Raw genomic sequence first — 21,591 nt, 5'->3', positions numbered from 1 at the left:
GGCTTTGTGGGTAAGACAAGCAGTTCTGAAGTTGCAATGGGCTTCAATCGGGAGCCATTTCAGTTCTTTCAGGGCTGGAGAGATGTGTTCATATTTTGTGATTCCTGTGACCAATCTGGCTGCTGTATTGAGAGTGGTTCTGAAGGGTGACAGGTGCAATTTTGCTGTGCCTGGGAGCAAGGCATTTCTGTAGTCCAATCTAGAAAGCACCAGTGTATTTGTGGTAGATTTGAGATCATTCTGCAGTAGATAGGGTTTGATTTTTTCCAGAGGTTTCAGGTTGTAGAAGGCACTCTTTGCACTATTTCTTATGTGGGCCTTCATGAACAGTTTGGAATCCAGTGTGACACCTAGAGATTTGATGTGTTGTCTGGTGTTAAGGTATAGTAGAGGGCACCTATGGAGTTTATCCATTCTTGGATCTGGGGGAGTCTGCTCTGTCTTTGATATGAACAGCTAATGCACCACTGGTTAATCAGTGGACAATGAACGAGCACACTGTAAATGAGTTGAAGTGGACTGTCTTATCTAAAATCGAAAAAGATCCGCAAGGTGGAGACAAGGAGAGAGCTTTGATACAAAGATAAGCAATGTTGATTGTAAAATTCAACACTGCCGCAGATGCGCTAAAAGAGTTATCTGAAATCTACAATTTATGAGAAATGTTTCACCCATAGTTAATGGTGCACCATAAGCTTCCTTGAAACCCTAGATTTGTAGAGATCAATCATTTTTGGGTTATTGATGTATTTTTGATTTTCCCTTTTAAATGCAGTCTCTAAAAAAAAAAAAAAGTTTTGGACACCAATGATAAAAACAAAGCGTGATCACGTGTCACCATTGCATGCGCATACCGTGACTGTCACAAGCAAGCCACTTCGACCAAACCAGGAAGTAGATACATCACGCTAATAGGAGACATGGGCGGTGTTATTAGAACGAACAGCTTTTCTAAGACTGCTTACTGCAGGGATGTGGACTTTAAAGACCCCCTCACTTTATTGATGTAATTATCATATTGCCCTTAAACTCAACCTTTAAGGAAAAAAAAAAAGTTTTTCGGACACTGACGAAACAGCCGGACGTGATCACGCGTCATTACTCTACGCGCACGATGTTGCGTTTATAAACAGGCCGCCTCAACCAAACCAGGAAGCGGTCACACCACGTTTGGTAAGAGACGCGGGCGGCGCTCCCTGAATAAATTGCTTCATGAAAACTACTGACTATAGGTATGTGGACTTCAAAGATCCTCCCGCCCCAAACTTTTTTTCAAATAAGAATCCGGGTCCGGGGGGGCGTGGCTAGCCAGGCAGCTAAATGGCCGCTAACTAAGCGAGCTCCGCCGGCTGAGTCAGTAATCCTGCACTTATTCTGATTATGACGAGACTTCAGGGTCGCAACTCCTGTGATTCGTGAACCGGACCCCACACTGCACCCGCAGGCCGAGTTTGAAGGATTGCGGTGCTTATTGAACTGCCCCGACGCGGACGGAGGCGGAAGTCGAGAGAGACGCATTGCTGTGGTTGGATCTGGGGCGGCCCTCCCCGGACGACTCCTGTAATCGAGCCCGGGGCTGTGCGGGCCTGCTGCGCCCAAGGTGGAGTATCGTGGCGGACATTGCAAAACCTTATCATATCGGCGAGGAACCCGTGGAGGTGTGGCGGCCCTCCGGCACCGCGTCAGCTTCGGCCGACCCGGCGGCGCATCCCCAGATCTGTGGTGACATGACGGCCTCTAACCCTGCACTGCGCCATTTTGAGATCTGGCTGTGAGGTGGCCACCGTTGCGATATTCCATCGCGATCCTGCCACGTGAGAAAAGGGGTGACTGCAGGGCGAACGCACTCCCTATCTCCTACATGGACACTGCACTACTCCTGGTTGCCCCCATTACTGCTGCCAGGGGGTTATCTGATTGATCGCCATTTGCTGCCCCGCGTGCCCCGGGCGCTCGTGGTGCTCTGGGTGCCTTGAGTGGAGCTACCGGCTGGAGTACGGAGGGTGAGGAGCCTGGCGCCGGAAGCCGCACGGAAGGTGAGCTAACCGACGGGTAGAGGTGCCCGGGGCTATCACCCTTGCAACAATTTGAGGGCTGAGATACAGACTGCCCTGCATGATACTGCACCCCCCCCACCGCTTTAAGACCTGGCCCTGTGTTTGACCTCCTTCCCGGTCCCACTGCTAGTGTGCTCCATTTGGTGGCCGTGTTGAGGGGCACAACCTGTGGACCTGTGTCGAGTCCTGCACCGGGATACTTGCAGACTGTGGGGAACTGGCACTGCTGACTCTGCTCTGCAACGAGTGACCCGAGCTGTGAGGTTTGGACAGTCTCAGGGGGTGCATGAGATCAGGGACCTGCGTACTGGTTTTCATTGTGCGGGACTGTGCCTGGTTGGATCCCGCTAAGCGCAGGCGGAACCTGACCCTGGGCAATAAAGGGAGTTGGAACTGTCGAACCCTGCTTGCAACCTGCGGCGCCCTACATTGTGCTGTGAGTGTAGCATCGGCCCACGAGAGAACCATGGGCAAAACTGACACCCGTCAATCCTCAGGAGGTGAAGAAGACGGCGACAACCATGGGGAAGACCTTAAATCATTGATGTTGGAAATGCGCAACAGTCTGCGAAATATAGAGGCAAAGTTGGATATTCTGACGTCCCAACTTGACTCCGTAAAAACTCAAGTCGCCACCCATGAAACGCGGCTGAACTGCCTAGAGAATCGCCACACCGAGCAGCATGAATTCCAACAGGAAGCCAGAAAACAACTCCTAAGTATGGAAAAGGTGCTGGAGGTCATACGTGCAAAATCAGACGATTTAGAGGCACGTTCCCGACGCGGCAACGTCCGAATCACAGGCATTCCAGAGACGACAGCCATCACGAAGGTGGAGGTGTTTGTGACAGATCTCCTGCATGAGCTTTTCGATCCTCACCTGTCCCCCGTATTTGTGGTAGAACGCGCTCACAGAGCCCTGGGCCCGAAGCCGCCGGTGGGTGGTACGCCTCGACCAATACTGGCTAAACTCCTAAACTATCAGGAGAGAGACACGGTGTTAAAGCTCGCAAGAGAAAAGGGATGCATCATGCATAAAGGTAATACCATCTTCTTTTACCCTGACTTTACGCCGACGGTGCAGGCAGCACAACGTGAATTTCTACCGGCCAAGCCTCTGTTGATGGAGGCTGAAATCCTGTATGCGTTACTCTACCCTGCCAAGTTGAAGGTCTCTCTTGATGGCACTGCACATTTTTTCACAGACGCCAAATCTGCTCTTAAATTTGCCAAACACATATGTGGCCCTAAGGGAAAGGCGTCAGGGGCCAAGGGAACCGGAACTCATGGCCACCTCAGTGACAACGATTGACCCTATTGTATTCCAGGTGTGTTCCAATATCTGAACATTGGTGCTATTTCCAGGTCCTCCATTCGACGCTTGAAAGTATGTTTTACACAATATAACGATGTTGCTAATTCAGTGCTCCGACAGTTGGTCAGTTACAATCTTACTGGCACTGCTATTCTACACTGTATTTTTGTCTAATTTGATTATTTTGGGACCCTGTTGTCGAGTTTTGCTACAGGCTCAGCCACCCTGTGCGAAGGGGGGTGTATGCGTGTGCTCCCATGCCTCCGAGGGGTTGTTCCCACTGTTAAATTGTTCCCACTTTTTAAGTGGATCTGGGGGGGATTTGTCACAACCTAATTGGGGGGTTGAGGCGGGTGGGGGGGAGGTCTGGGTTGTTGGGTTCATTCTTGTGTTTGAGCTGTCAGGACTTTCTTTTTTTACCCAAGTATATGGAAGTGATATCTGCATAAGGGTGGTGAGCTACCATGATATGAACCGGGGGCATCAATAGGGACTGACTCTAATTTATGTAGGATCCTCACTTGGAACGTACGAAGAATTAATGATTGTCGGAAAGCGCGCCTAATACATACTTATTTGGTGAGACATCACATAGATATATGCTTTTTACAAGAAACCCACCTAAATGCCACGCCTGAAACATAATAGATGGTCAGACGTACATTCTGCAATATACTCTAATTATGCGCGTGGGGTAGCCATACTTCTATGTGGAGGCCTTGATTGAAGGGAGTGTGGAGCTGGACTGGATCCCGAAGGTAGATTTGTTATACTTCAAGGTCTTCTAGGCGGGAAACCTGTTATCTTGGTGGCCCTCTATGGACCGAATGTTGACTCCCCAGATTTTTTTTATGAGGTTTGGGCTAAACTAGCTTCCATTCACTGCTCTACCATTATTTGGGGTGGGGACTTCAACGTGGTGCTACAGGACGTGCTAGATAGGAGAGGGGCGCCTAGACCATTGCCCCCTGCTGCAACTCAGGCCTTTCATGACCTCATGGACGAGGGGAAGCTGATTGACACCTGGCGGCTCCGCCACCCAGATTGGCGGGAAGGGACGTATATTTCCAATTACCATGCTGCCTGGTCCCGGCTAGATTATTGGCTTGTATCCTCTGATGTAGCTGCCTGGACCGTTGAGGTCAGACACCTTGCTCGCTCCTTATCGGATCATGCCCCCTGTTTATTGACTCTTGCCCTCCTTGATCTACCACCTAGGGCGTTCAGCTGGAAACTCCCACAACATTCCTTATTGGATGAGGCATTAAAGGAAGGCATTCGATTTGACATCACTGACTACTTTGAATTAAATGCTGGTTCTGTTTCCACAGTTGCTACTTTATGGGAGGCCTTTGAGGTGGTGATCAGGGGTAAATGTATATCGAGGCAGGCTGGGGTGTTGAAAGCAATCAGAGGCACCCTGGCGGACATAGAAACACAGATTAGAGAGCTTGAGAAACGATTCTACACTGACAGTACCCCCAAGTGGCGACAGAAATGAAAGCAAAATTGTTGGATTTTGCAGAGGAGGCACAACGTGAACTGAAGTTTTTAGGCAAATACACTGAAGCTAGGCGCTACGGTGAGGGGGATAGACCGGGACGCACAGTGGCCACTATGATCCGAAAATCGGTATCCCCCCCTTACATACACACAATCAATACCCCAGAGGGAGATACCGTGGTGGGTCAGGAGAAAGTCCTTCGCGAATTCCTCACTTTTTATTCTCACCTCTACACTGCCACACAAATGGAATGTGCGGACGGTATGCAGACCTTCCTTGATTCGGTTGCACTCGTGTGGTTCAACGACTCACATCGTCAATACTTGGACCTCTCCTTCACAGTTGCAGACATCAAGTCAATCATAAAAAGTCTTCCCCTTAATAAAGCCCCAGGACCTGATGGTCTTACAACCGCGTTTTATAAGACATACACTGACGAACTGGCTCCACACCTTGATGCAGTATATGAGGAAGCTCTTGAAACAGAAGTTCTCCCAACATCCATGCGAGAGGCGCTGATTATGGCATTGCTCAAACCAGATAAGAATGAAGCGGAACTAGACTTGTACCGTCCGTTGTCGTTCATTAACGTGGACGTTAAAATCTATGCGAAACTACTGGCCAACCGCCTCCAACCACTCCTACCGATGGTGGCCCTCCCGGACCAGCAGGGTTTATACCTGGTCGCTCGACGTCCAACAATCTCAGGACAATATTCTCAGTCTTACACTATTTGCACCCCTCAGTAAAAATGCCGCCATTTTTCTAGATGCCACGACGGCATTCGATTCTCTTGAATGGCCCTATTTGTTCTGCATTCTGACGCGTATGGGATTTAGCCCTTTGTTCATACAGAGCATCAAACTGCTGTATACTGCACCCCTTGCCAGAGTGCGGATTAATGGTTTGATATCTGATACATTTCCGATCACACGTGGCACACGACAGGGATGTTTTTATCACCACTTCTGTTTGCTATCGCCATGGAGCCCCTTGCTGCCCGCATTCGTCAGCACCACACCGCCAGAGGGATAGGATTTAGTACTCGCAGTTTGCTGATTTCAATGTATGCTGACGATGTTACATTATATATCTTGAATCCCTCCGAGAATCTGGATCCAGTGTTGCAGGAATTTATCAGGGATCTCAATAAACTGGAAGAAATCAGTAATATTCCCGCTAACTGATGGCACACCGGAGGTTACTTCGGAATACCCATTGCGTTGGGAGGCAGACGAAGTCAAATATTTGGGTGTTTGGTTGTGTCGCAATCTACAAGACATCTGGTCCATGAACTTTGGAAGGGCCATCACGTGGCTTGAATGAAAGGTAGCGATATGGTCCAAGCTCCCCCTATCAGTGGCCGGTAAGGTGACGCTGTCAAAAATGGTTATACTTCCGAAAGTTTTATATCTCTTTACGAACATACCGATCCTGCTTACACAGCAATTTTTTAGATGTCTCCGCTCACATTTACTTTCTCTCATTTGGGCGGGTGGCCAAGCGCGCGTCTCATATGATCTCCTGACTTTGCCGTTGGGCCAGGGAGGACTGGGGGCCCCCGGATATGCAACTCTACGCACTATGTGCACAAGCCCAATTCTTGCATTTCTGGATATACCAGAATCCCTATCAACCACATGTTGCGGTGGAGATGGACGCAGTGGCACCACTGCCATTGACAGTTGCGCTATACAAGAAAGCGCCACGTCCTGGTGTGGATGTGGATACCGCAAACACGCTGAGATGGGCCTGGAGGGCCCTTCAGCAACGGGCACACCTCCCGCTCATGTACGCTCCCGCAATCCAACTTCGCCACAATCCAATGTTAGCATGCTTGGAGATGGGTGGTGGAGTCCCTAAACTTGATGGTACCCAATTACTGACATTTGCAGATTGGTACCCAGATGGTTCATTGTGCCCCCCCCCCCCCACTGGTATAGACGGGAATGAGGTCCCTTTCATGGAGAATTTTTTTTATTTACCACAGACTCCGATCGGCATGTCAATCTTTTGGGGATGTATTCCCGGAGGCTCCCCCCGCGCTCCAAGCTTTACAGACTTTACTTGCGTGGGCATCCCCGAGGAAGTTGGTGACTAGACTTTATACGACCATGCAGGACCAGGCCCCAATTGTCACGCCACGATCCCTGGAACTTTGGAATTTTGACTTAGATCCCCCGCTAGATGAGGAACAATGGTCTTTTTGTTGCAGACAGCTCTTGGACCTCTCCCCCAGTTATAAATTGCGCCTCATTCATTAGCCTGCACCGCATGAGATTGAGGGAGGACGCTGGGTGCTGGAGATGCCGTTTTGAGCCGGTTACATTCCTCCATATGGCTTGGAACTGCCCGGAGCTCGAAAAGTTCTGGTCGGATGTGTTAGTTGCAATTAATCAAATAATTGGTAGGAACAACGACACTGTACCGCATCTGGGCTTACTGGGCCTGGTTAAGGACACTGTGCCGCAGAGGTGAAAACTGCATGCTCTTCTGCTCTTATATGCCCGTAGACAAGTTGCTATTAAATGGGGTAGACGTAGGGTACCCACGTTCAAGGCATGGCTGGCGGATGTGAGTTATGGGCACACGCAACTGGGGACTTTCTGGGAGTTGATGCCCGTGACCTCCACGCCTAGAGATATTTGGAAACCCTTTCTGCAGTGGTCTAGGTCGCGGGCGCAGTCCCCCAACCCGAAACCTGAGAGGAAGGCTTTTGGGGATCCCTGGTTTGTCCATATACTGTTGGGAGGGCCAGGATTTCATGTCTCGACGTTCTGAGGCACCTTTTTGACCACATGTTACATTTTATGGTAATGACATTCCCATTTGATGTTCCTGTGTTCCTAATCGTGAACCTGTGTATATTGTCCCCAATCACCATTTTCTTCTATATTTAAGTCATTGCCCCACCTGTTGCTTGTACACACTTCATCAGTACATATGCATTCACTGTCCAATAACTTGTTGCCAGACCATCCGATGTTATTGTAATTTTTCCCTGACCTGCTCATCGTCTTGTGTTCTTGAGACGGTTGTATGTAAAATGGATCTGCTTATTACACATTGAATTGGATGCTATATGTTTGATTGTATGACATATATTTTTGTTAAAATGCCAATAAACAGATTATAAAAAAAAAGAATCCGGGTCCGGAACCGCTCTCATAGTCGAGTGTTTTCTACTTTGTTTCCCTTTAGATTTAAATGACAACTTCACCTGTCTCAGGGCGCAAGCTGCAAGGTCAGATCCAATTAGATATTTGGGGATATTTGTGTAACCAATATCAACAGTTATATAATCTGAATTATGTAAGAACACTAGAAAGAATATGGAGATTATTGGATCAGTGGCTTTTACTTCCCCTAACCTTAGTGGGACGGGTTTCTCTTATTAAGATGTCCGTACTGCCGCTACTCACTTTTCTATTTATTAATGTACCTATTAAAATTAATATGTGTTTTTTCAAAGAAATGGAAACTCTGATCAGACAGTTTGTTTGGGGGGGAAAAAAACAAGGTTGAGACTTACATCACTTTAATTAACGATCGAACAAGGAGGTCTGGCTTTACCCCATCTAAAAACGTACTACGATGGTGCTTTCTTGGCCCTATTGGCGGGTTTAATGGGTTCAAATGGCATTAGAGATAACTTTTTTGTTGACAAAATAGTACAGGAAACCGGCTCTCAGATCTTAATATTCTTAAAAACCTCCAAATTGCCGAAAAGAACAAGGTATAAGACACTTAAGGACTGTTCTTTTAGACTCCAGACTCCGGGGTTTAAGTATTTAAAATTACAAGAATGCAAGAGCCTCAGCCTCCAAATTCAAGCAGGTCACTTGAAACACTGGGAAGGTTGTGGGCTTGGGGCGCTAAGAGATTTTTCAATACAGAATAGGATGATCTCTTGGCAGGAGGTGGTACTTAGGGATGGGAGCCAGAGGAAGCCCACCTTTTTTGAAAACTTACAAATTGTTCATTACGTTAAGAATATGAAGGGAATCTTTGACACCCTGAATAAACTGGTGACAGCACTCTTTGGGGCCAAATTAAGTGGGGTCGGGAACTGGTAAAGTTTATTGCGAGATCAGGGTCAACTTCTATTGATTGAGAACCATCTGGAAAAGGTGGCCCGTGAAAGGTAATGTACCTTTTCCATCCCGTAATTGGAAACCCTATGCTTTCGCGGAAGTGAGTCTCTGAGAGCAGCCAATTATAAAAGGATGACTTTTCTATCCCAGTGGTTGGCCTACCTTACCCCGAATGCACTTAAGAAAAGATATCCGGATGCCGAAGATAGGTGTTTTTGATGTCAGGCGGAAGGAGAAGGGGGCTGGCTCCATATTTTTTTTTCGTGTCCTAGGCAATTTTTTCGGCCTTGAATTGGGCATTTGAAAAGAGGCTATCACCGGAGGCCGAGGCTGCCCTGTGTGGAGTGGGCAAAAATAGAAATTTTTTAACGGAAGCCAAAGCAACTTTCCTTTCTATTACTTGCTCGGTGGCCCGCTCCTTAATTTAAAAAAAATTGGAGGTCTAGGGAGGTTCCCACTTATGACAAATGGCTGAATAAAATGAAAAGGACGCGGGCTTTTGACGAAGCTTACGCAAAGCGGGTGGGAGCCTCCAAAAAATTTGAAAAAAACTGGAAGTTCCTAAGCACGGTGAAAAACCCAATAGAGGGATAGTACTATTTGGAATTCAGAATTGAATTGATGGTCCTTTATGTTTAAAATATCTGGAGGAATTAGAAATATATGCTGTTAAGCACTTTAGCACTTTAATACTGTGATTGTTTTACATGTTTTGCACTAGCATTTGCACTTTTCTCTAGCACTTATGCACTTTTGCACTTTTGCACTTTGGTATTATAGACGTTGTAATTACTCTGCTTCTGGGATTTCTGATAGCCGTGTTTTAAAAGAAAATAGAAATAGTTTTACTGCATCATTGTCTGCAAGTTGGAAAGATGAAGTTAACGATGTTGCTGCCAATGAAGGTTAATATGTGTTTATATGTTATTTATTTCCCTTGATGCTCTGCTCAATAAAAATTTTTTTTTTTTAAATGTCACCAAACGGGCATACAAGAGCGCACGACAAAAATTACTTTGAAAAGGTATAAAGACACAGCTCTTTCCGTTTCGTATTTTAAGGAGACATTATGGCTCTGGGCAAACCTTGTCTTTGTTTGATTTTCTTCTTTTTTCTCATTTCTAAGATCAATTTATGAGAATAAAAGCGCTGTCTCCACCAGTGAAGACAATCCTTGCGAGCCTTCGTTTCACACTTTGAAATATGGCAATAGTAAGTGCTCCAAAGCACCAAAACTCTCTTAACATAAGTATTTTTAATTTGAATAATACTAACACAGTCCTCCCCCTGTTCTTTTCTTCTATGTTCTCCTTTTTCTACTGTTCCATAGTAATCACCTCAAGTAAAAGTTGCATAGACATCATCGTGCAAGATACTTCACACAAGGTAAATCGGAAGTAGAAGAAATAGGAATGGAGTGTTTGGTTAAATGAAGGTATAAATAGTAACACAAGCACCTTTCTCTTTTGTTTTGTTCTAGCTCTCTTGTATTCCAAGACTTGGGGAAACCCTGCCCAAGGTTTAATATGGGTTGGAAACGCGTTGACATTTTTTCTCTGTCCAAACAAGTGGATTAGAAAATTGAATATCAGGCTAACCTTCTTTTATGTTCTTTTGTGATAAAAGTGTCTGAATCTTCGTGGATAGTATTATTGTGGTTACCTGAATATCATACGGCTTGGTCTGTGCCAGAATAGGGTTGTGTTTTTCCAAAACCTAAAGATTGGTTTTAAAATAATTTTCCAACCTCCTCTTCTGGGCTTCTTTTCTTTTTCTTTTATCTTATGTGTGTCATTCTTCCATGTGTTACGAACGTTTGGAACCTGAGCTTGCTCATGTATTACGTTTTTTCTTCTCCTTTTTGTCATATGTAATGTCTAGTGTTGTATCATATATGTGATTTAAGATTAATGTGTGGAATTTTATGTGGTCTAGGTAAAATAGTTCAATTGTTCATTGAATTATTATCATGAACGGACAAAGTTTTGATGAAATTGAATTTAAAAACTTTTTACCAAACAAAAAATAAAAATTTGTTTTTTTAGTCAATACGAGTGTCACGTGTGATTGGGTGAAGGAACTAGTGTAGTAAGTATCAGTACTGGCAATTGTATTGTTGTTAGATCTGTCTTTGATATGAGCAGGATTTCTGTCTTATCTTGGTTGAGTTTAAAGTGGTTGTGAGCTAGCCAATGTTGGACTTCTTTTAGGGTAGTATTTAATTTATGTAGATTATCTAGTGAGGAGATTTCCATGCAGAGATGGGTGTCATCGGCAGTGGCGGTTTCTCCCCAAGGGCGTCGGGGCTCCGCCCGTTACATTCATCAAAAGTGCTTGTTGCTCATATTTTTAAAAATACCCGTTTTTTGTAGTCTTCTGAATAATATACACACTGCCATTGGTGAATACAGGGCACTGTCTGCCCCACTCACCGATACTGCTGCAGTGGCAGTGGCCGTTGTGGAGTCTGGATGCAGGTCACGTGACGTGACTGACTCTCCTTGTATGCTCCCCGGGCCACCCCAAAGAAGCCTAAGTGTTTGCCGAGCTGACAACCTCACAGCCTGAAGGCTGTAATGTCATCAGCTTGGCAAAGACCTAGCTTCAGAGCCGAGTCACCACCCCCGATGACGTGGAGGCAAAGTTAGCCCCGGGCATTTTAAAACCAAGCCCGGTATCGCTAACCATCTTCACCAGCTAGAGAGTGGAGCGCTTTCCCCCCACCCGTTCCCAAATCATCACAGGGGGTGGTGGGACCTACCCTGTGACAAGTTGGGAAAAGGGTGTTGCAAGCTGGAAGCTGAGGAATCGAGTCTGCGCATGCTCTACCTCAGACTGCTTCCCTCGCATTAGTCTGCACTCTCCACTGTGATGGTGGAACTTACTGGAAGGAAGCCATTTAATGGAAGCAGGTTGCTGTCCGGACTTGGAGGATTAAAGTGAACTCAGGAGTCGCCAGTTCACCAGCCTAGGTAAGGCCCAGGCAGGCATTTTTTAAAGTTATTTTTTGTTGGTTTTTTTGTGTTTTATATAGCGCAAACAAGACTTTTTTTTAAAGGAAAGTTGTATATATATTATCATAGATATTTGAGGTAAACATAACGCTGGAAGTTGCACTGTGCACCGATGGGAAGTTGATTGCTTGTGTGTTGACACTGGTTGAGGGAAAAGAGCATGGGTACTGAGTAATAGCCATTGAAGACCAGCCAAATCCCATTTTTCCCCGGCTAACTATTGAGAAATCCTGTGGAGCAGTCTCGCAACTGGCCTCAAAAATGCACATTCTTCCCACATCAGTCCTGCGCTTCCTTCTCCTGCTACCCCTGACACTGCCTGGGCTGGCGGTCGCCATCCAAGAAGATGGCGGCGGGGGACACGGAAATAAGGAGCCACAACCACCCACTGCCCAATCGTAACACAAGCCCGAGCCACCCCCGAAGGGCCGCGCAGAGAAAGTGCCCACCCTGCATCCTCCAGTGCACCATGAAGTTTAAGACACTCCAAACGCAGATAACTTGGGACTTATCCATGCATTTGTGGTCACTATATCCGTCATCATTGTTTCGGAACTTGGAGATAAGACTTTCTTAATTGCTGCTATCATGGCAATGTGTTATAATTGTTTGACTGTTTTGGCAGGTGCTCTGCTTGCATTAGGCCTGATGACATGTTTATCGGTTTAATTTGGTTACCCGACTACAGTTATTCCTAGAATACACACATACTATGTGTCCACAGTGTTATTTGCTACTTTTGGGCTAAGGGTGCTTCGAGAAGGTTTGAAGATGAGCCCTGATGAAGGTCAAGAAGAGCTGGAGGAAGTGCAAGCAGAAATTAAAACAAAAGATGAAGAATTTCAGAGATAAAAATTGCTTAATGGCCCTAAAAATGTAGAAATGGGAGGCAGCACAAGTTCTAGAACGAGAAAGTGGCAACATTTTATCTCTCCAATATTTCTTCACGCCTTTACTTTAACGTTTTAGCAGAGTGGGGAGATCGTTCATAGCTTACAACAATTGTTTTCTGTTTTGGCTGCTCGAGAGGATCCCTTTGGTGTGGCAGTTGGTGGAACAATAGGACATTACTTGTGTACAGGTCTAGCAGTTATTGGAGGACGAATGATAGTGCAAAAAAAAATCTGTGCAAAATGTGACCATTATTGGTGGAATTGTTTTCCTCGTTTTTGCCTTTTCTGCACTTTTTATAAGCCCGGAGTCTGGATTTTAACGAACTTGTTGTCAGATGTTGTATTGACTGGGATCTTGACGACACCCATTTTACAATGTTCTGCTGTATATAGTGTACAGAATAGCATACTTATATGAGCAATGGTTCAAGAAAGAAATGCTGTACAGCCGGTCAGATTTTTGTATTGAAAGCCTTTGTCAGTTCCTTACTTATCTGCAAAACAAGAAAGAGCATGGACTTAGGTGTTTGTTTTGATTTTAATTGTGTTTTTTGGGAGGAGAGGGTGGTGGGTAGTGTTTGGGAGTGTATGATTTAAAATGTTCTACCACTTCAGTTTTCCACAATGTTATCTAAAAGTGTTTTGCCATACTGTGCTTATTTCTTTTATATTGTTGGTAAAAACAAATGCAACAATTTTTAAGTGCCAATATTTGACAAAATTCTATTTTTTCTTTGAGGTGATGTAAAGCTATAAAAGTCCAGATCTCTTTGTATATTTTCTTTAGACATTCTGCAAATATAATCTAGAAAGTACTTACATTGCAGTCTCTGAAAAAGTGACAACCTAATTTTTTGCATAGTATTGCATACCTTTTGTAGGGCTGAGCTTGTCGAGTCACAGAACACTAAACTCCTGCCAGGTTTTAAGAGATACATATTGAGCATGCAGGAAATCAATTTACATGTGATGAATTTCATATTTTCAGTATTCTCTTATTATGAAAACTTTTGCTCTTTGCTCTTTACTGATTAGCCTAGCTCAGCCTTTCCAGATATTTCTTGACCCTATCCATCAATTATGTCTCTTTCTCCATATAACTTCAGATCATTAGAGAAATAGGATGTGTCATCTCTTGGCTTTGCCGTGTACAATATGAACTACTTGAAAGGTGTTTGATGGGCACTCTCTTTGACTGCAGCGCAGTCTAGGTAGGTTTTATTTCTAAAAGTATAGTCAGTTACACACTTCTGTCCATACAACTCAAATTCATGGAAAATAGACAATTGACGGTATGAGTAGACTGAAACTGGCTGTATGTGAGAATTCATTAAATACATAAACATGACCTTGTGTTAGGGGCATACATATTCTAAAAACAATCTATTTGAATACCAAGACATGTATTACTAGAATTTTGACACAATTGGCACTATAGCTCTTGTGTTTGTTAAGTAATAATAACCTATCTTAGAATAGTTCCCTTCTTCCCCCACCCTTCTGGGGACAGCCGAGCTACCAACATTTTAATGTTCTAATATCGACGTCAGGGTGGAGTAAATGTCACTAGCTGTCAATTTGTTCAGCAGATAACAGAAACAGATTATTTTACTGTAAGGTAGACAATCCAAGCTACTACTCTGATAAATGCACATAGAGCATTGAGATGGCTGAAGTACAATACCAGGGATTTTCCAACGTGATCTGTTGACTGTTGTATATCTGGGAATTACCTTGTACTCTTTTCCGTGCTTCAATAAATGTTACAGATGTGTTGTCTCAAATACATCACAGTTTATCCCCATATAATGTTCTGTCTCCTCACTAAATTATAATGTTCTGCTGCCTGATAACTTCATTTTCACTTGCAGTATGATTGGTCTCTACGTTCCCAGGTGGCGATCAGGTTGTCGGTATCATTTTTCATCCCGGCCGCAGAGAATCCGTAATTCATTCTGTCCAGCTTGGGGAATTTGCTTTATATTTTTAAACATTTTAAGCACCTCATATGTCTTCATTATTTCCGTAATGTGCTTGCTAGCAATGTGTACATTATGTGCCTTGCATGTGCATGTGCTTACCTTCACAGCACACTTGTTTGTGTTTTTCTGAGTCTGTTTGTCTGTGAGTGACACACGTCTACCGTCTGCATATTTAATTATTGGTTCGTAACTTGTCTGAGACGTGCTGTGTGCATTTGCAAAAAGCATGCATGAATTGGTGTTCCAGAATAGCGAGCTACTTATCTAAAAAGCATGAACTAACCTTGTCCGGGGTCGTACGCGCTATATAAATACATTTACAGTCTACAATTGCGTGCATCAAGCAATGCTTTCCGCTGTGCATGCTCAGTGTTAAGACTAAGGTATTGTAGGTAGCGTGTTTGTAGGTTGCATTTGCGGGGTGCATAACCTAAGAATAGGTAGAGATGACTTGAATGCGTGCACAAACAGTTTTTATAGAACAGGGCGATGGTAACTGCTTACTGTGTTTCACAGTGTTTTGTAGTGTTCTTGTGGCCTGTTTCGAACAAGCTGTTTATACAGAGTCATTTTTACAGTACTTGGCCATTACGTTTCGCAGTTACGATGGCTGGGTTTGTGTATCATGCTGACAATGTTCATGGGGTGCATGTGAAGTGTGACCACAGAGTTTATTCGGAGGTGTAATATTAGTGTAAGCTTAAAAAAAGGGTCTTTCATTGAATGCTTACAGGGGGAATCCTGAGTGCACAGAACATTTTTGCCACTCCTCTTGGGTGTTATTGGTATGCTCAAGGAAGCAGTTCCTTCTTTTCCATGATATCAGTGAATATAAAATATTCCAGCTTACGCAACAAGAATTTTAGATTCTATTAAGGACACAGAGGCGAGGATTATGCTTCTCAATCTTTACTGCACCAAATACAGCAGCCAATGAAAAAACAGTAAACATATTCATAAAAACTACAAATCCCAGAGGCTTTGAACCACGCCTCTCAACATAATCACGTGACATCAAAGTCGACAAAATACTGAGGCACTAATCTTCCTGCCTCTTTGCACAAGAAGTTCAACATAAGTGCATCAACAGGATGCAATCCAACTCTCAATGGAGAGCACTGTAAACAAAATTTCCTAAGGCAACTTTAGCCGCACACGGGTGGCGGATCATCTGACAAAAAAACTGCTACCTCAGTTTTGTTTAGATTCAGTTCCTGAAAAGAAAAATAAATTTGAGTATCCAACCAATAAACATACTTCTTATGCAAGGGCGGGTAGATGGACATGAACTTTAACATCATCACTTAACATCATGACAGTTAAAGAAACTCTTCTTACCTGTCCCACAGGATAATCCTTGCCTCCGTGTCCTTAATAGAATCTAATACAATCTAAAATTCTTGGTGCGTAAGCTGGAAAATGTTCTATTCTATGGCAGGACCGGAGGCTCAGATTATGCTGGTTCAAAGCTGACCAACAACATCCGAAGCAACATGCACAATAGGCTTATAATAGAATATGCTAAACATTGAATCAGACGACCAATCAGCTGCTTTGAGAATATCTTCTAACCAAGAACCCATGACAAAGGCTTTAGAGGCCATAGCGCCTCTTATTGAATGAGCCCCATACACAGAAATGTCAATGCCTGCCTCAGCCATGACCCATCGAACCCAAGGAGCTAATGTTGCAGCAGATACAGGCCTAAAAGGTTTCTGGATAGCTATGAGCAAAGGACCCAGTGGATCCGCCCTGTGAGCTAACGTACGCTCCTCATACATTTTCAAACATTTCACAACTCATAACTTGTCATTATGCGGAAAAGCAGGGTAATCGATTGACCTTGACATAGTCTTAGTCCTTTTGGATGTAATAATTGATACCCCTTGAGGAGAGAACAACCTACCTGCTAAATCAAGTGCACATTCGTCAGAAACCCTCCGACAGGAAATAAGACACGGAAGCAAGGTATGTTTTGCCGAAATTTGTTTTAATGTTAAATCTTTGTTTTCTGGCCAAGATTCCAACAATGATAACACCAAAGAAACATCCCATGAAGTGGAATATCTGGGTTTCGGGGATCGAGAGACCCTAATGCTCTTTAACAATTTGCAAACAAAAGGATGTACACCAAACAGGTTTTCCATCGATATAATTATGTCCGGCCAACAAAGCCGATCTAAAATTATTTACCGATCTGTAGCAAAGCTCAGATTCTGCACACTCCGACAGAAAATTTAAGATATCCTTCAAATCTGATCCCACAGGATCCACCTCCCATTGAAGGCACCAACCCACCCAACGTTTCCATGCAGCAGAATATCGTTTTCTGGTGGAAGGAGCCCAAGATTGCTGAATAAAGTCGGTAGCTGCCAATATAAGGCCTGCAATCTGTTTGCATCTCCTGAGATTGTCCGCACCATGAGGACCAGCTGTCCTTGAAGAATCAGGATGTAGAGACCCGACTGGGTCCAAAAGAAGTTGTGGGAACACCAGAATCTGAAAGGGCAGATTCACCGATAAGTCCAAGAGTGCTGGAAACCACAACTGTGTTTTCCACAGATGAGTGACTAAGATCAGTGATCCTGGCGGCGGACACAGGTCACTAGTCTGGGAATCATTGAAAAGGGCGGGAAAGCATAATTCATTTGAGTTCCCCAAGGATGGAGAAATTAGTCTATTCCCATTGACATCCGATCCCGTCTCCAGCTGAAGAATTTGGGAAGCTGAGCATTCAGGCGGGATGCAAAGAGATTTACGAGGCACGGACCTTGAATATCCATGATCTCTTGAAACACTGAAGGGTGTAGCCTTCAATCGCTGTAATCTCGCAGGAACCTGAAGTTCGAATACGCCACTGAGTTGTCCTTCCCTGGAATATACTCTGCTATGACTGATCTTCTGCGCCAGGCAGAAGTGCCAGAATTCTTGAGCTAGCTGGCCAAGAGCCAATATCACGTCCCTCTGAGGCGATTGATGTAATGAACCGCTGACACATTGTCCATCCGGAGGAGGATGTAACAATTGCTCTTCAAAGGAGAAATCAACTTGATGGCGAAAGAACCCGCCAACAGCTCCAGACAGTTGGTATGCATGCTCAATTTGTTTGCTGACCAGTGACCGCCGGTAGCAAATTCACCGCATCTGGCGCCCCAGCCCCAGCGGCTGGCATCCGATTCGATGACTACGTCGGGAGACACACCAAAAATGGCCCTGCCATTTCAAGCTTCCATGTGTGCCAACCACAATCTGAGTTCCTCTTGCGGCTCTTGTGTCAGGACAATGGCATGATCGTATGAATAGTTCAGTTGAAGATAATGAATCTTTAGGCACTGCAGTGCTCTGTAGTGAAGCGGGCCCAGGAAGATCGCTTGGATGGATGAGGCCAGAAGGTCCACAATCCTCACTTGGGATCTCAGGGACACCATCTGTTTCGATAAGGTGGCCTTGATCTCCCTCTTGATGGATTTCATCTTGAGTTGTGGGAGTAAAAGCTGAGCGGACACAGAATCTATCTGAAATCCCAGGAATTCAATCTGTTGGGACAAGGTCCTCATCGACTTCTTTGGGGTTGATTACAAACCTAGATCCTTTAAAAGGGACACCGTCCATTGTAAGTGCGTCAGAAGCAATGCACGACTCTATGCCAGAAGAAGCATTTGTCCAGGTAGACAATCATGCAAACTCCCATCTTCCTTAAACAAATGACCACTGGTTTCAGGAGTTTTGTAAACATCTATGGGGCAGAGGATAGGTTGAAGGGCAGGGACAGATAACGGAATCACTGATCCTTCATTGAAACTGGAGGAAATGCTGGTGTGGAGGGTAGATTGGGACTGTCAAGTATGCATCTTTTAGATCCAACCAGACCATCCAGTTGTTTTCCAGCAAAAGGTCCCTCAAAAGATGGATGCCTTCCATCTTGAAATGGCGATAGATTACAAAGGGTTTGAAAGGTCTTAGGTTTAGTACTAATCTTTAACTGCCACCATTCTTTTGAATCAAAAAGACGTTGCTGCAGAAACCTCCGGAATGGAAATTTCCTACAGCAATGGCCTGTTTTGCCAAACGTTCTTGTAGCTCTGAGTCTATAAAAAGCTGCTCTTGTTGGGAAAAATGAAGAGGAGGGAAGGGGACGGTTGGGTCGGATGAGAAATAAATTCTATCTGATACCCGTGCACAGTGTTGATGACCTGTGGTTCCGTGGTCCCGAATTGGGTTCGATAGTTCCGAACCCGATTTATAAAGATCGTCGGAAATGGACGATTTTGGTGTCAGCAGACTGCAAATGGCGAGTGTAACGTGTCTGAGTGTTTTCGTATGAATCGATATAGGAGAACACTCTCTATTCAAGGATTTAGTTTGAACCTTCGGGTTCCATTTTGTATGCGGCAGCCATTTTGTGTGGTTGCCCTAACATAGGCCCGATGACTGTGGCCGAGCGAGTCCTTGAGACACGTACGCCTTAGCTGACTTTTGGGTGACCTGGCCGAACTGACTCCTAGCCTGGGGCGGACCCCGCTGAGCCAGTTCCTTGTTCAGCAGCTGGTCTGATAAAGATCAAAGGGCAGGACGTGCCCGAGTTTATGGTGCACTGTTCCCACCACTCTATCTCCTCCCAATCTGTTTCCCACCTTTCCTTTACAACATGATCATCGATCTGGGTTGAAGGGTTTATGGTGGGTTTGTCCGGCCTGATCAAACAGGAAACTGAGAACGTGCATGGTCATTTCTGGTGAGCTGGACAACGGAACATGGGATTGTCTTTGACTGTCGTCATTTGCTACTTTTGAAATGCTACATTGTCATTGGTCAGTTTGTATGCACCAAATGTAAATTGGAATGCCGCCTGAGGCATAATTTTTGGCATAAAAGACCATGCTCCGCTTACTGAATTTGTGCAGTCTCTGACGAACTACCCGTGTGTACTTCGTAGATCTCTGTTCCTGGTTGCAGCCAATAAACTTTGGTCTTTGACGTTATCAAGAAGTATCCCGTGTCTCTGTTTGCCAAGACAGGGGAACTCAAAGGTTTCAGGCGTTCTCCCTGACGCCGCTGGGTTCTAAAACCCGGTCCTTCAGTTGGCGCCCAATGTGGGGCGACTTCATCGGTACCGGTCCAAGCCAGAGGTTCGTGAGAAGCTTCGTGTGAAAATTCTGGAGGAAGGCCAGCCACTTCATCGACCCCTGTATGTTGTCGTGGTCCGAAAGTCTTTGCTGCGAGGTTTCCCGCTTTCCGACGGCTACGAAGGACTGCTGCCCTGACTGTCGCCCTGTTTTGGAGCCTTAGACGTTTGTAGAGCGAGACGATTGACGGGTCTTCTGGTGACGCCATCGACATTTCAGTTAAGTAAAAGCGGAGCGTCTCCTAGTCCTTAGTTTGTTTTGTATCCTTGAGTGGATAGCTTTGATTTGGTGCCTGCAGGCCCCAAAGCCAAGGGATTCGTGTATTCACGAGACTATCGTTTCAAGATTCCCCTTGTTGTTTGAAGCTAGACTAGTGAGCAAGATGCCTGGTTTTAGCAGTTTTAGAAATTTGTTCAGTTGTGGTGCATTGAAGGATTCCCGGTTAGAGGATTCGTGTCCAGTTCCTCCGATCGGAACTCCTACATACGAGTTGTATGTGAAGCATGGTGTGGGTCCTATTAGCTACAATGAGATCTGGGTAAAATATATGAAAAGTGACGGTGTCTTACAATGGCCCTGTTACGGTAGTTTCGAAACTGAAATACTCGATAATCTTGAAGTGAAATTGTTTAAGAAGAAAGCCCGGCCGGCGATGTTTGACTCTTTCCGCATATGGCGCAAAGAAGCCAAACAGAAAGAAATAAAATTAGTGAAAAAGAATAAGAGAGGTATGTCAATGGTGCAGGCTGCCATTGCGTATAGAGATAATGAAGAAGAGCAAGAAAGTGAGCAGATGCTTAGAGTGAGGAAGTTAGCGGTAGACAGATGCTACCCAGTCTTGCCGTCTAAAGCGCAGAAAGACGAAAAAGACCTTACGAAAGATCCCTTAATGTCGCATCTGTTAAATTCACCGCCACCTTATGTGCAGAATGCTACGGCACCACCGCCACCAGCTGTGGCTGTGCAACAGCCGGTTGTTTTGCCTCCTGTGATTCCTCTACAGCCAGCTCCTTCGTTGGCTACTGTTCCTTTGGCGCAGCCTCCTCACAGGCCGCCAACTTTGCCCTTTTCTACGGCTACTGCTTCTATGCCTGTCCCTACTGCTTCTGTGTCCGTTCCGGCTTTGGATTCTTCTACTATTGTTTCGTCTCCCCTTGTTCTTCCGACTACTCCTTCTCCTAGACAGGGGATGACCGCTGCCTTTTTCGGTTTTCTGACTCCTTGGTTGGGACAATTGGGTATGTCTCCTGTGACTGAGCGTAGACAGTCGCGTAGTCAATTACCTGATACGGATGAACGAGTGGTTCTAGATCACATGGCTCGTAGATGGGTTACGTATGCGTCCCAGTACGATCTTGAGGGTATTATGGATGTTTTTCGGCAATGGGAAGCACCAAAGCAACGATATGTTTTTGATATTATGTGTGCGTTTCTCCACGAACAATGGACCAATGAAGTGGGTAAAGCTCCTGAAGAGCTGTTCCGGTTGCGTTCCGAATTTGCAAAAGGAACGATTGTAAGTCTCCTCGACATCGAGAGAGCGGTGTCGACGTTGTTGTCATTTCGAAGCAACGTTCCTACTGAACGGCTGTTTGAGCCTGATTCG

At 45.1% G+C, this 21,591-nt stretch overlaps 1 pseudogene across 1 annotated transcript; it reads left to right on the top strand.

Annotated features, from left to right (window-relative positions):
• The first annotated feature begins 12,245 nt into the window (after positions 1-12,245).
• LOC147711995 (putative divalent cation/proton antiporter TMEM165 pseudogene) lies at positions 12,246-13,197 on the top strand (annotated as a pseudogene). Its single transcript, XR_015295732.1, has one exon. The product of XR_015295732.1 is annotated as a putative divalent cation/proton antiporter TMEM165 pseudogene (transcript).
• The last annotated feature ends 8,394 nt before the right edge of the window (positions 13,198-21,591 follow it).

The sequence above is a fragment of the Lissotriton vulgaris genome, chromosome 5 (assembly GCF_964263255.1).
Source record: "Lissotriton vulgaris chromosome 5, aLisVul1.2, whole genome shotgun sequence".
In the NCBI taxonomy this organism is placed as follows: Eukaryota; Metazoa; Chordata; class Amphibia; order Caudata; family Salamandridae; genus Lissotriton; species Lissotriton vulgaris.
The sequence above is the reverse complement of the archived record's forward strand: the minus strand, read 5'-3'. Positions and strand labels throughout refer to the sequence as shown.